Below are 13,219 nucleotides of genomic sequence, written 5' to 3' on the forward strand. Positions count from 1 at the left end.
AAGTATTCTAAAGCTAATGAAAAGTTATTGTAGTAACAGCGAAGATGACAGTATATTTATAAAAGGACAACAGTATCAAGCTTATATTTGGAGTCTCAACAAATGTAATTTGTTCTCAGATCCCTGAAAAAAACCTTTGAAGAGCTTAAAAGGTATTTTTAAAAGTGTAACCTAGAAGGGAACAAGTATAAAGGGTTAAAATGAGAGGAAATTAAGGAAGTAAGTACTTAGTTATTGAAAAGAGAGGAAGCCAAGAGGGTCAGAGTGAAAAAATTGCCAACACACTTGACTTAGGTACATCCCCAAAGGGGAGACAGCAAACAAACTGGGATGACCAGACTGTCAGCCTTCCCGAATCTGTTTCCTGGTCCCTCTGATATGATGCAGCCCTTGCACACGATGTACTAGAGGCTCCAAGAGTGGTAGAGACCCCAGTACTTTTCGTGAAATCTCAGGCCAGATTTTGAGTAGATGCTCATCATTTGGGGAAAAGCTGAACAAAGTGGTATATGAAGGTAATGGAATATTGTTGTGATATAAAAGATAGTGAACAAGCTGATTTTAGAAAGACCTGTAAAGATTTACAAGAACTGATGCTGAGAAAAAGAACCAGAACCCAGGAAGGCATTGTACACAGTGACAGCATGAATATGCAATTATCAACTATGAAAGACTTGGATCTTTTCTGTGGCTCAGTGATCCAAAGTAATCCCAATAGATCTTGGAAATTAAATGCCATCTGCATCCAGAAAAAGAACTATGGAGATTGAATGTAAATCAACACATGCTATGTTCACATCTTTTTTCAGTTTTTTTTCTCTCCCATGGTTATTCTGATTCTTGTCTCCCAACATGCCTCATAAAACAATGTGTATTAAAAATAAATAAATTTATTTTTAAAAATTTCAGAAACAAGAGAAATGACTCAACAAGAAAGAATGTGATTATGGCAGTAACATTGGAAATTCAGTATGAACTAGACTTCATATTTTTTGTGTGTTATGGACACATTTGTGGTAAAATGGTGCCTTTAGCCCAAAAATTTATTTTAGCTTCTTAAAAAGATTTAATTTTAAATATCAAGTACAATAAATATATAAATTTCTTCAATATCTAAATTGAGATATCCTGAAATTCACTTAAAGGAACCCAGGTTAACAATGTCTGGTAAAATCATGGGCAGCTCGAGAAGACCTGAATCCAAATGAAAAATGAAACCATAACAAGTTGAACGCCTCTTTCTCTTCAATGAGAAAACACCTGTAATTATAAATTTAAAACTAGCATACCTCTCATTTTGAATATATGCTATAATCTCTGACATTGGACAACACAATCAAGATTCACTGAGAGAATAAATAAAATAAATTATAAATAAATAAATAAAATTATTTAAGAGATCCCCAAAAGAGGAATACTTTCTATTTGGGGAGATATATTCCTACCTGCAGTGCTTATGAGATCTAGGAGAACCATGGCTTATGTCATCACTTGTATATATGTAGCAGCTCTAAAAAAAATTAATATTCAAAATCTAAATGTTTTAAATCTGTTAAAAGATTAACATTCACAAAGCACAAATTTTAAAATGCATAAATCCACTGAGCATACACTACTTTTAAACATAAAACTGGGATGATACCTTTAGTCACAGCAAAAAAAATGAAATATTTTTCAAAAGTAAAGAACTGCCAACTAAGTAATGACATATCATGGGGAACAGAGGAACAAAATATCTATGAAGAATTCATTTTTTAAATGATAAGCTGATTTTAAAGACAAGTCAAAACATGTTCAAAGGAAAAATTGTGTAATTGATAAATGGAAAATAAATAACATCCAAGGAACAACAGGAAACATTATTAATACAATCAAAACCAACTTTTGTTGCACTCAACATACTCTATATGGTGATAGAGTCTGAAAGAGCTCAGATGAACTCCTTTCTCAAATAACTTATTTATTCTCAGAGTAAATTAGTACAACATATTATAATAATTGAGCTTCACATGGTTATTGTGCATCAAACAAGGTTACATGTGTACAACCCTTTATAAATCTTGAAGTGCTAACGAAAAGTAGCTATTATTAAAACAAATTTTATTATTTCAATAAATACGGATGCCCAAAAAGATAATTTGAAATGTTCTCCTCTCACCAGAATTAGGAACTATTGAGAGCAAAATATTACATATATTGTCAAACATAAATAAGACTGAATTGGTTTTTTTTAAATTAACCAATGTTCTTAGCAATCAAAGAGGGTGAAAATTACCTCACTGTGATAGGGTCAAGACACTTTGGAGCCCACTATGACTGATGGGAACAGTATGAGTTCACAGGTCGGGCACAGAGAGTCTTTATGTTTGTCCTCACGTATACTAAAACCTGAAGTTTATCTAATCTAATCAATTTACTAATCAAGTCTGATTTTTAAGTTCAGCACTTAGTGCATCTCACTTCTAAAGAGAGAATCTTCACTTTTGAAATGAATCATTATAGAATTCATATAAATAAAAAAGATGTCTTACTCTGACATGAGAATTTGTCCTTTATTCCCAAACAAATGTCATACTAGTTTATAGATAACAAAACCATCATCTATTTCATAACTTACATACCTTACAAATAAGAACATTCAGTGCAGGATGTCTATACACTGAATCCTCATAATGGTTCACTTGTTGACCACAAGCAGTACAACACACGATCTCATGAAGTCTTTCCCCTAAACAAATAAATTATAAACATAGTCTGTTCACAAATAAAATTTAAAATTCCATACAAACTTGGAAACTGCATTTTTATACCTCAATATCTTTTATGGCAATGTCCTATTTGCTTAATCAACAGGAAGTTACAAAGATATATTCACATCATTTTACTCTTGCATCTTTACCCAAAATTATGAATAAGTTTCATAAATTTCACAAACTAACACATTTTGTAACTGCAAGACATCTCATCATACATTTTCCTCAATTAATTTCTGCCTCAGTTTCCTCACCTTTAAAGCAGGAAAGAAAAGGCAACAGTAAACCACTGCAGAATTCTTGTCAAGAAAGCCCCAAATGGGGCCACGAAGAGTCAGACACCACTAACATGAGAAAAACTTTAAAAGAAAGACAGATAGTGTGGGAACAATAACCACAATGAAGGAACAGAGACAGATGAACCATTAGTAGGAGAAATAGAAGGCCAGCTGGGGAGGAAAGCAAGTATAGTTAGAATGGAAAATATTGCAGGACTTTAAAAATCAAAATGATGCGTTTATATATTTTTGCTAGTGACTAATTAGCTAAAGAAATAATAGAAGTAGACCAATCACTAAGGAAAATTAGTATAGCAACAAAGATGTGGAGAACTTGAATTAGAATGCTCAGTAGCTCAATAGTTGTAAACAGATATTTGAAAAAGATGAAGACAGAAATGAGTTATGAAGATCCTGCACTGTTAAGCTAGTTAAAAATGAAAAGGAGGAGACCACAAGAGAATGGAGAGGTATAAAAAAAATAAGAGGACGGATAAAGAGTTAAAGACGGGGCATAATTAGATAATTGTAATGGAACAGCAGACTTCAAAGAAAGAACATCCCACAGAAGTCATATTCTTATCTTCACAGATGCAGGGAAAATACCTTTCCAAAATAAAGGACTTGTTCCTATTAAAAAGCACTAGGGCATAATAATAAATGCAGTTTGCTTTAAAGTGATGAGTAAAATTTACAACTGTCTCATCAGCAAGGATTACCTGCAATGGGGATAAACTAAAACCTTTCTCCATACAATTAGAGGAGAAGCAAGCCTTCCCCTAATCAAGCACAGCAAAGAACACGTGATGATATCTTTTCTAGCCAGGGCAGCTTAGGGAGAGAGACAGAAAGGTCTGTGGAGCCTCAGGAGGGATCTGGCCACAAGAAAATGACAGTATTGAGAGAAAAGCTGCGTAATGTCCAAGGAAAAGGCAAGACAGAAGAGATCCTGGGAGATCCACGAGCATTCACTGGGTGCAGGAACGAGTGGCCTCTGACAAAAATCACCACATGTCTCCAGATTACAAGAGTTGTGAGCAATGGCCGAGTCTGAACTATGTGGCTCTGGTCCAGGCAATAATAAAAGGAAGACAATTGCAAATGCAAAATATTTTTACAAAGAAAATACCATGGAAAGAGAATTCTCGGAAGACAGGAAAACACTTCAGAAAATCAAATTTCCTTTACAAAGAAAGGACAGAATATTGTCTCAGAGAGGGCAGAGAGTATAGGAAAACAAATCAAACAATTGTTCTAAGATAATTTGAAAAGATCCCAAGAAAGACTCAGCCTCCATGAAGAAGGAGAATGAAGCAAATTATCTTACATCAAAGTGGAAAAGAAAAAGCTTTTACAATGAGGAAAAATGCTTGAACCTCACTCCCACTGGAAGTGGATCAGAGAGAATAACAGCCCGAGTTGGGTATAAGAACTTATTTAGTTCTATGGGTAGGAAAGAAAGAAGGGAAAGAGGGTCTTTGGAAGAGGTGAGCATGAACTAAGAGGACAGGGTGAAAAAAAAGGATAAAAGAGTAAATGAGGAAAAGATAATTTGAAGGGAACTACCTATGCAAATATGTATGGGATAAAGCTAAACACAAAACCTAAGTGGATTAAAAAGTAAGAAATACATTGGAAGCAAAGAGACACACACAGAGTAAAGATAAGGCCTGGAACAGAGGGTAGTAATTGTGATTTCTGATAAAGCAAAAGCAAAAACATGTCTAATTAAAAGATATTAGGAAATGACTTTTCACTAAGAAGTACCATAAAAAAATGAAATAATATCAACACTATACACCTGCACCAAATGATGCAATGTCTAAATTAATTAAGAAAAAGTTAAATGAGTTATAAGTGAAAAGCAACAACACTATATAAATGGGGGCCCCCAATTTTCTCTTTGGAGAACTAAGTTAATCAAAACAAACAAAAGAGAAGTTAAAGAGAAGAGAACTCTGGAGAAAATGGAATGGGAGAAATGAATGCAGGTTTACTCAGTGGTACAGGGGCTGCACAAAGCAGAACTGAATGAGCCCAGGAGAGAGGCGCGAGATGGGCAAACCAAACATGACATTGCCATAATGAGAACCACACAGCGGCTGCTCTAAGAGACTACGGGTCCTGGGACAGTAGATGTCAAGGAACGAAAGAAGTGGGTCTGCAGCCAAAACTTTCACCTCCAGCAAGTGAAGGATACCTCTGAACTAAGAGAAAAAATATTCCATGAGCTGCCAGGCTTTCAGGTTTTTGTTGGAAAGAGACATAAGATATAAGAAAAACATCCAGTAAGCATTAGGGATGAATTACTAGGGACTCCCTCAGGTGAGACTATGTGTTTCCTATGTGGAGATGTACACCCTATGTCTGTGACTTTCATTAGTAATTAGTTTGAGAGAAAGCCAGAGGTAGAGAAGAGGATGATGTGATTCTGAAAAGCAAAATGGTGAAGGATAAGTTAAAAGAAATAACTCCATTTCACAGATGAGGGACAAGAGCAGGGAATTAGACAGGTGAGGAAGACTGAGGTTTCTGGAAGCCCATTCATATCAGAAATGAGTTAAAGAAAAGATGGTACATGTACATCTACAAGGGGATAAAGTCTTTTATATCTATAAAGAAATAAGATGGGCTGAGAATAAATGTATTATATTAGTCAGAATGGAAGAAAGAGAGAGTTGGAAAAGGTGGAGAGTGGGGAGAATAAGGGAGGGATTCTCGGGCAGGTTAAGTACTAGCAGGGCCAGGGGGCAGATAGTAATAAAACAGAGGAGTCAGGGAAGATAAAAAGTAAGAGATGCACGCAAAAATAATAATGAACAGGAGCAGAATTTACTAGAAAACAAAGGCAGGGATAGTAATCACTTATCCCAGACTAGGTCAAAATCTTGAAAGATTCAGTCAAAATACAGAAATCTTCATTACATGCCAGCCATGTTAATACTGTTTTATATGTATGCGTATACACATTGTGTGTGTGTGTGTGTATGTGTACACACACATAAACACATATCTGTACACGTACATATATAACCATAAATATATACATACAAACTGCAGCCTGCTTGACTGAATGTGCAAGGGAGGAAAAGGTGGAAAAGGATAAAGGAAAAAGGACACAAGAGAGAACAAAAGAAAACCTACTAGGATGGAGACAGACAATTACAAATACAATGTCCTCTATTATTATATAGGCTTTCTTAAAATGGAATTTATTATTACATATTTGAAGCCTCCCGTACATTCTGATAGGCACATAATTTTTTTTTTGTTTTTTATCTTCTTTTTAATATTTAAGGTTTAAACAAAACCTTTTTTTTTTTTTTTTTTTTTTTTTTTAAAGAAAGGCTTGCGCTACATAGCATTTCCACTCCTTCTGTTAATGTCTGCTTGCATTTTTGTTTTTCTTCTCAGGTTATTTTTACCTTTTTTCTAAATCCGATTTTCCTTGTGCAGTAAGATAACTGTATAAATATATATACATATATTGCATTTAACATATACTTTCACATATTTAATATGTATTGGTCTACCTGCCATCTGGGAGAGGGCGTGGGGGAATGAGGGGAGAAGTTGGAACAGGTTTTGCAAGGGTCAATGTTGAAAAATTATTCATGCATATGTCTTGTAAATAAAAAAGCTAAAATAAAAAAAAATAAAATAAGAAAGGCTTGGGCTTAACTGAGTACAAGAGATCAAGTCTAAAAAATAATGAAACTGTGTAGGGAGAGATAAAAAAGAGCAATTATTTCATTCAAATGAGAAACAAAAGGAAGAACTGACAAACTAGGGGGAGTCAGATACTGCAGGAACTTCACTCTTTTTTACCAGAAAGGAAAGAAGAAGTCTTAGCGGGACAAGGAGTAGGAGGGCAAGGTGGCAGGAAGGAGTAAAACAGCAATGAGGAGAGAGAGGGCAAAAAGGGTGAGGAGGAGTGGGGTGGGAAATAGGAAGGAGGAATATACAAAAATATTACTTTACTCACAAGGAAGAAATACTTAAAGTTAAAGCCAACAGCTTGTTGCTTTCAACCAAAATGAGACATATGTTTATGTGTACATAATACCTATCATAAAAAATGAGATATACACAGATAAATAAAGAGTAGGGGCAGAATGTATTATATTAAAAAACACTGGGGTGTTAATCACGATTTTTAAATATATTTACCAAAGGAAGAGGAACAAAAATAAAACCCCACAGACAGCAGGGTCACAGAGTTTCAGACACAACTGAACAGCAAATTAAGAAGGGGGTGAAAGGAAATGAATTAGCAAAAGGGATCAACAAGAAAGTAAAGGTGAATTCCAAACAGCAGGAGCCAAAGCAACCAGAAGGAGAGGTTTAAAAATGTAACCTACTTTCTAACAGGTTCAAATAAAACCAAAAAACACTACATCATCATGGTGGCAAGACTACTGTTAGTTCAAAATGAAGCAAGCTCCCAATGAAAAAATTTGACCTCTTCCTAATCACAAACTATCCCAAAATAATTCATGGTGATCAAAATTTGACTATTTGTTCATAGTAATGAGCTGTAACTTTTGAGAAAGACAGCAAAGCAATATACTTACGGTGCTGTATGAAACACTTGGATAGAAAGGTCAACTAAGGAGACCTTGTCAGGCTGATTATTTCCTGACACAACACTAGACTCGACTCCAGCCTGCATAGTTAATACCACTTTGCTTGTATCAAAGTAGATCAGTAGCAGGCCACAAACAAGGGTTTTAGGAACATTTTAAATCTTATAAAATAAAACTGGTACTTATTTATTTGAACTGGAAATTTTTAAAGAAGAATTTTGGGAGCAAAGGGAGAAGAATATTGAAATATTAAACTATTCAAATAAAGGTAGAATGCAAGTTACTCCCCCTTCAGACTATGATTTTTTTTTGAGATAAAAGGATTCTCTTTTATCTTTCTTTGCATTCTTAGTGCTTAGCATAACACCTGGGAAATAATAGGTGCTTAATAAATGTTTATTAATTGACAGTTTGATTTAGGTTCAGTTACACAGCTTCTTAAGTCCAATAGTTTTTATCCTTCCTTGATTCTCCACAACTTTGGCACTTGATTGCTCCCTCCTTCTGATTATTTCTTCTTTTCTGCTTGTCACATTATTTTGTCAGTATTCACCTATTCCTAATCCTCTGATTACTTTTCAAGGTGTTTCCCCTCTCTCTGACCATTATTTCTCCTATTTTGCTCACTGGCTATTTCCCTAAGTAAATTAATTCTCCACGGTCCTGTTCTCTCTTTCTCATAATGGACATCTGCGACCTGAGGCATCATCAGCAAAGGCCCCATACCCGAATGTCACCATCTCCACTTCACTTGTTCTGGCCACCAACCCCCTACCCCCCACCCCAGGGAATAATGTTAACCTGAACACTCCTGGTTGGCTTGCAGAAAAATACCTCTCACCAGGTCCTCCATCATAGCCACAGGAACTGTCACTCCACTTTTATCTCCATCACAGGAAGAATATACTTTTCCTCTATTCTTTATGGTTATAGAAAGTGTTCAATTTCTTCGTCAGTGTTCTTTCCAATGACAATATTATAGTCTCTTCATATTAGTGCATATCGTTCAATGCTTTTCAACATTCTTTATACTATTTTACAAGATATCTTTTGAAATTAATTTTAAACTACTTACCAACATGTCTTTTGGAAGTTTTAGTCCTCATTGTGCTTCTGCGTCTAACTTCAGGCTCTTGAAAATCATCTTTGTCTTCCTCCTTCTTTGGTTCTAGTTGGACAACCACATTACCTACAATTTAATAACAATCATGATGCTAATTATGTGCAAACACTGAATCCACCCTGAATATCAGAATGAAAAACAAAGTTTTAGAAGTCACTGGATAAAATAAAAGGACAAGTTTGTTCCAAAATGCTAAGGGACACAACCTCTTACTTGCAATCTGGAAGTTTCCAAAACCAGAACTGTGATATTCAAAAAGAAATTCTTTAGAGAAAACTCACCTGGGAGGAAGGTGGAGCATTCATATTCTGTCTTTATTCTTCTTCCCATACTAAAGCCTCAGAGGGAAAAACTATTCCAAAGAGTTAGAATTTCCCATGACCTTTTAGAATCTTAAGCTTTATTCTCAAAGACCGAAGGTTCAGAGTATTACCTGCCCTCGGGCATAGCTTCAGAGCACTGATAACAAAAATAAAAAATCAAGTCCCTGATCTCAAGAAGCTCTCATTCTCCTCAGCCACAGCCCACAAAGGTGCCTGTATCTAGAAACCAGACAGTCATTTAGCTTCTGTCTGCCTCAGTTTCCTCATGTGTAAAAAAGGAGGAATACCAGACAGCTGATGTGGGCCTGAAAAAATGCAACAGTTACAGTGTGCTTTTCATACATAGCTGGGGGTGTCAAATGTATATTGATGAAAATTAAGGACTTTAGTGCAGAATAATCACCAAGAGAAATGAAAGGCCCTAAAGCCAATGAGTTGTGCAAAATGAATAATAAGCAAGCAAAAAAAAAAAGAGAGAGAGAGAGAGAGAGAGAGAGAGAGAGAGAGAGAGAGAGAGAGAGAGAGAGACCAAGAAATAGACAGAGGGAGGAAAATAAGAACACGAAAAGAGGAGATATTATAACATGAGTATGAAGTGCAGCATAGGGATAAAAATAGGATTAGGACTGAGGTGGAGGTTAGAAGGATAACTATTAGATTTGGCAGATCAAGTGCCCCTGGATACTTTGGTAAGAGCATTTCGGTGAATAGGTCTACTACTGCAGGAAAATAAGGCAAAACCTGAATGAACTAGAAGGCCAAAGCCTTGAGGAAAGAAGATGAGCAGGAAGTGAGGGGCCCCTCCCTCCTGAGATAAACTAAAAGCTCACCTATACAGATGATGCACCCCAAGGTCAGTGTCTAAATAAACAGTGGTGGAAAATGAAGATGAATATTGGAAGCAGGAGACAAAACAAAAAGTGGCAAAAAAAAGGGTCAAAAGTTCCCCGGGATAAAAGCCAGCAGCTTTTAACTTAAAATAGAATAAAAACGATCTTTAAAAAAAAACCTCCCTTTTATCAAAACCATTTCAAAAATTACTATGTTAAAAAAGTAAAAATGTTTTCACAGTTTACTGCTTCCCTTCTAATCTTGTCGGCATTTGTTTTGTTTGTACAAAACCTTTTTAACTTAATGTAATCAAAATTATCTATTTTGTGATCAATAATGATATCTAGCTCTTCTTTGGTCACAAATTCCTTCCTGCTCCACAGATTTAGAGGGAAACTATCTTATGTTCTTCTAATTTGTTTATAATATCATTTTTATGTCTAGAACTTGAACCCATTTCGACCCTATTTTGGTATACGGTGTTAGGTGTGGGCCAATGCTTAGTTTCTGCCGTATTGGTTTATAATTTTCCCAGTAGTTTTTGTCAAATAGCATTCTTATCCCAAAAGTTGAATCTTTGGGCTTGTCAAATACTAGATTGTTATAGTCATTGGCTATTTTGTTCTGTGAACCTAACCTATTCCACTGATAAATTAGTCTATTTCTTAGCCAGTACCAAATGGTTTTGGTGACCTCTGCTTTATAATACAGTTTTAGATCTGGTACAGATAGGCCAAATTCATTTACTTTTTTGTTTTCGTTAATTCCCTTGAAATTATTGGTTTTTTGTTCTTCCAGAGGAATCTTGTCATTAATTTTTGTAGGTCAGTAAAATACTTTCTTGGGAGTTTAATTGATATAGCACTAAATGAATAGATTAGTTAAGGTAATATTGTCATCTTTGTTACATTTGCTCGACCTATCCAACAGCACTTGATATTTTTCCAATTATGTAGATCTGACTTTATTTGTGCGTAAACTGTTTTGTAGTTTTGCTCATATCGTTCCTGACTTTCACTTGGCAGATAGATTCCCAAATATTTTATCCTCTTGACAGTTACTTTGAATGGAATTTCTCTTTGGATCTCTTCTTATTGGATTTTGTTAGTGATATATAAAATGCTGATGATTTATGTGGATTTATTATATAACCTGCTACTTTGCTAAAGTTTTGGATTATTTTAATAGTTTTTTTAGTTGATTCTGTAGGGTTCTCTCAGTATACCATCATATCATCTGCAAAGAATGATAATTTGATTTTCTCTTCACCTACTCTAATTTCTTTGATCACTTTTTCTTTTCTTATTGCCAAAGCTAGCATTTGTAATACAATATTGAATAGTAATGTGATAGAATCCTTCTTTCACCCCTGATCTTACTGGGAATGGTTCCATTTTATCCCCATTACATATGATGTTTGCCGATGGTTTTAAATACATGCTACTGACTGTTGAAAGGAAAAGTCGATTTATTCCTATACTCTAGTGTTTTTAATAGGAATCGGTGTTGGATTTTATCAGATACCTTTTCTGCATCTATTGAGGAAATCATATGGTTTGTGTTAATTGGTTATTGTTATAATCAATTATGCTAATAGTTTTCCTAATATTGAACCAGTCCTGCATTCCTGATATAAATCATACTTGGTCATGGTATATTATCCTGGGCATGATTTTCTATAATCTCTTTCTTGATATTTTAATTAAGATTTTTCCATTAATATTCATTAGTTAGATTGGTGTATAATTTTCTTTCTCTGTTTGCATCCTACCTGGTTTAGGTATCATGTCTGTGTCATAAAAGGAATTTGGTAGGACTCCTTCATTCCCTATTTTTTCAAATAGGTTATATATTATTTGCGTTAATTGTTTTATAAATGTTTGGTAGAATTCACATGTAAATCCATCTAGTCTTGGGGATTTTTTCTTAGGGAAATGATTAATAGCTTGTTCTATTTCTTTTTCTAAATTGGGACTAATTAAGTAACTTATTTCCTCTTCGGTCATCGTGGGCAATCTATATTTTTGTAGGTAATCCTCCATTTCATTTATGTTATCAAATTTATTGGCATAAAGTTAGGGAAAGTAACACCTTATTACTCCCTTTTCATTTTTGAGACTTACAATTTGATTTTCTTCTTTCCTTTTTCTAATCAAATTAATTAAAGGTTTATCTATTTTGTTGTTTTATTTTATTAAATCAACTCAGTTGTATTTATTAATTTAATAGGTTTTTTCACTGTCAATTTTATTAATCTCTCATTTTATTTTTAGAATGTCAAGTTTGGTATTTCATTGGGAAGTTTTAATTTGTTCTTTTTCTAGGTTTTGTAGTTGCAAGCCCAATTCATTGATCTTTTCTTTCCCTATTTTGCATAAGTAAGCCTCTAGAATATAAAATTTCCCCTCATTACCACTTTTGACTGAATCCCACAAATTTTGATATGTTGTTTCATTATTGTCATTCTCTTGGATGAAATTATTAGTTGTGTTTATGATTTGCTGTTTTACCCATTCATTCTTTAGGTTATTTAGTTTCTAATTACTTTTTGATCCATTTTCCTTTGGCTTTTTATTGAATGTAATTTTTATTGCATTGTGATCTGAAAAAATTGCATTAACTATTTCTGCCTTTCTACATTTGATTTTGAGGTCTTTCTGTCCTAATAGATGGTCAATTTTTGTATAGGTTCCATGAACTGCTGAGGAGAAAGTGTAGTCCTTTCTGTCTCCATTTAGTTTTCTCCAAAGGTCTATTATACCTAACATTTCTGGTATTCTATTTACCTCTTTACCTTTTTTGTTATTTATTTCAGGGTTTGATTTATCTAGTTCTGGGAGAGCAAGGTTGAGATCTCCCATGATTATAGTTTTGCTGGCTATTTTGCCTTGCAGCTCTCTTAACTTCTCCTTTAGGAATTTTCCATGCTCTACCACTTGTTTCATATATATTTAGTATTGACATTGCTTCATTATCTAAGTTGTCCATGCTCCAAGTGAGTTTCTGAGAATACAAAGTGCAGGCAGAAATTGTGTCAATGGAGAGATTTTTCTACTTTGGGAGACCCCCCCCCAACCCCTCACATGTTCATTTTATCCCTGCAGCTCTCTGATCAAGATGCTTTCTTCTCAATCCCCAGGTGCTCCTGGCTAGATGCTTGGGTCACCTCAGGGTTCTGGGTTCTCTCTAGGATGTTTCTCCTGGGTAGCTCAGCCTCCTGGAGCCAGGGAAAATGCCCAAGATTGTGCCTCAACTCTCCTTTATTGGAGGAGACAAAGGTGGGCAGCAGCGATTGTCTCATTTCCTCCAGACCAGGCTTAGACAT

At 34.8% G+C, this 13,219-nt stretch overlaps 1 protein-coding gene across 1 annotated transcript in view; it reads left to right on the plus strand.

Annotated features, from left to right (window-relative positions):
- Nucleotides 1-13,219, plus strand: part of LOC127542782 (transcriptional regulator ATRX-like) — a 206,742-nt gene that overhangs the window by 33,974 nt on the left and 159,549 nt on the right. The window lies entirely within an intron of this gene.

Source organism: Antechinus flavipes, chromosome X (genome assembly GCF_016432865.1).
Source record: "Antechinus flavipes isolate AdamAnt ecotype Samford, QLD, Australia chromosome X, AdamAnt_v2, whole genome shotgun sequence".
NCBI lineage: Eukaryota > Metazoa > Chordata > Mammalia > Dasyuromorphia > Dasyuridae > Antechinus > Antechinus flavipes.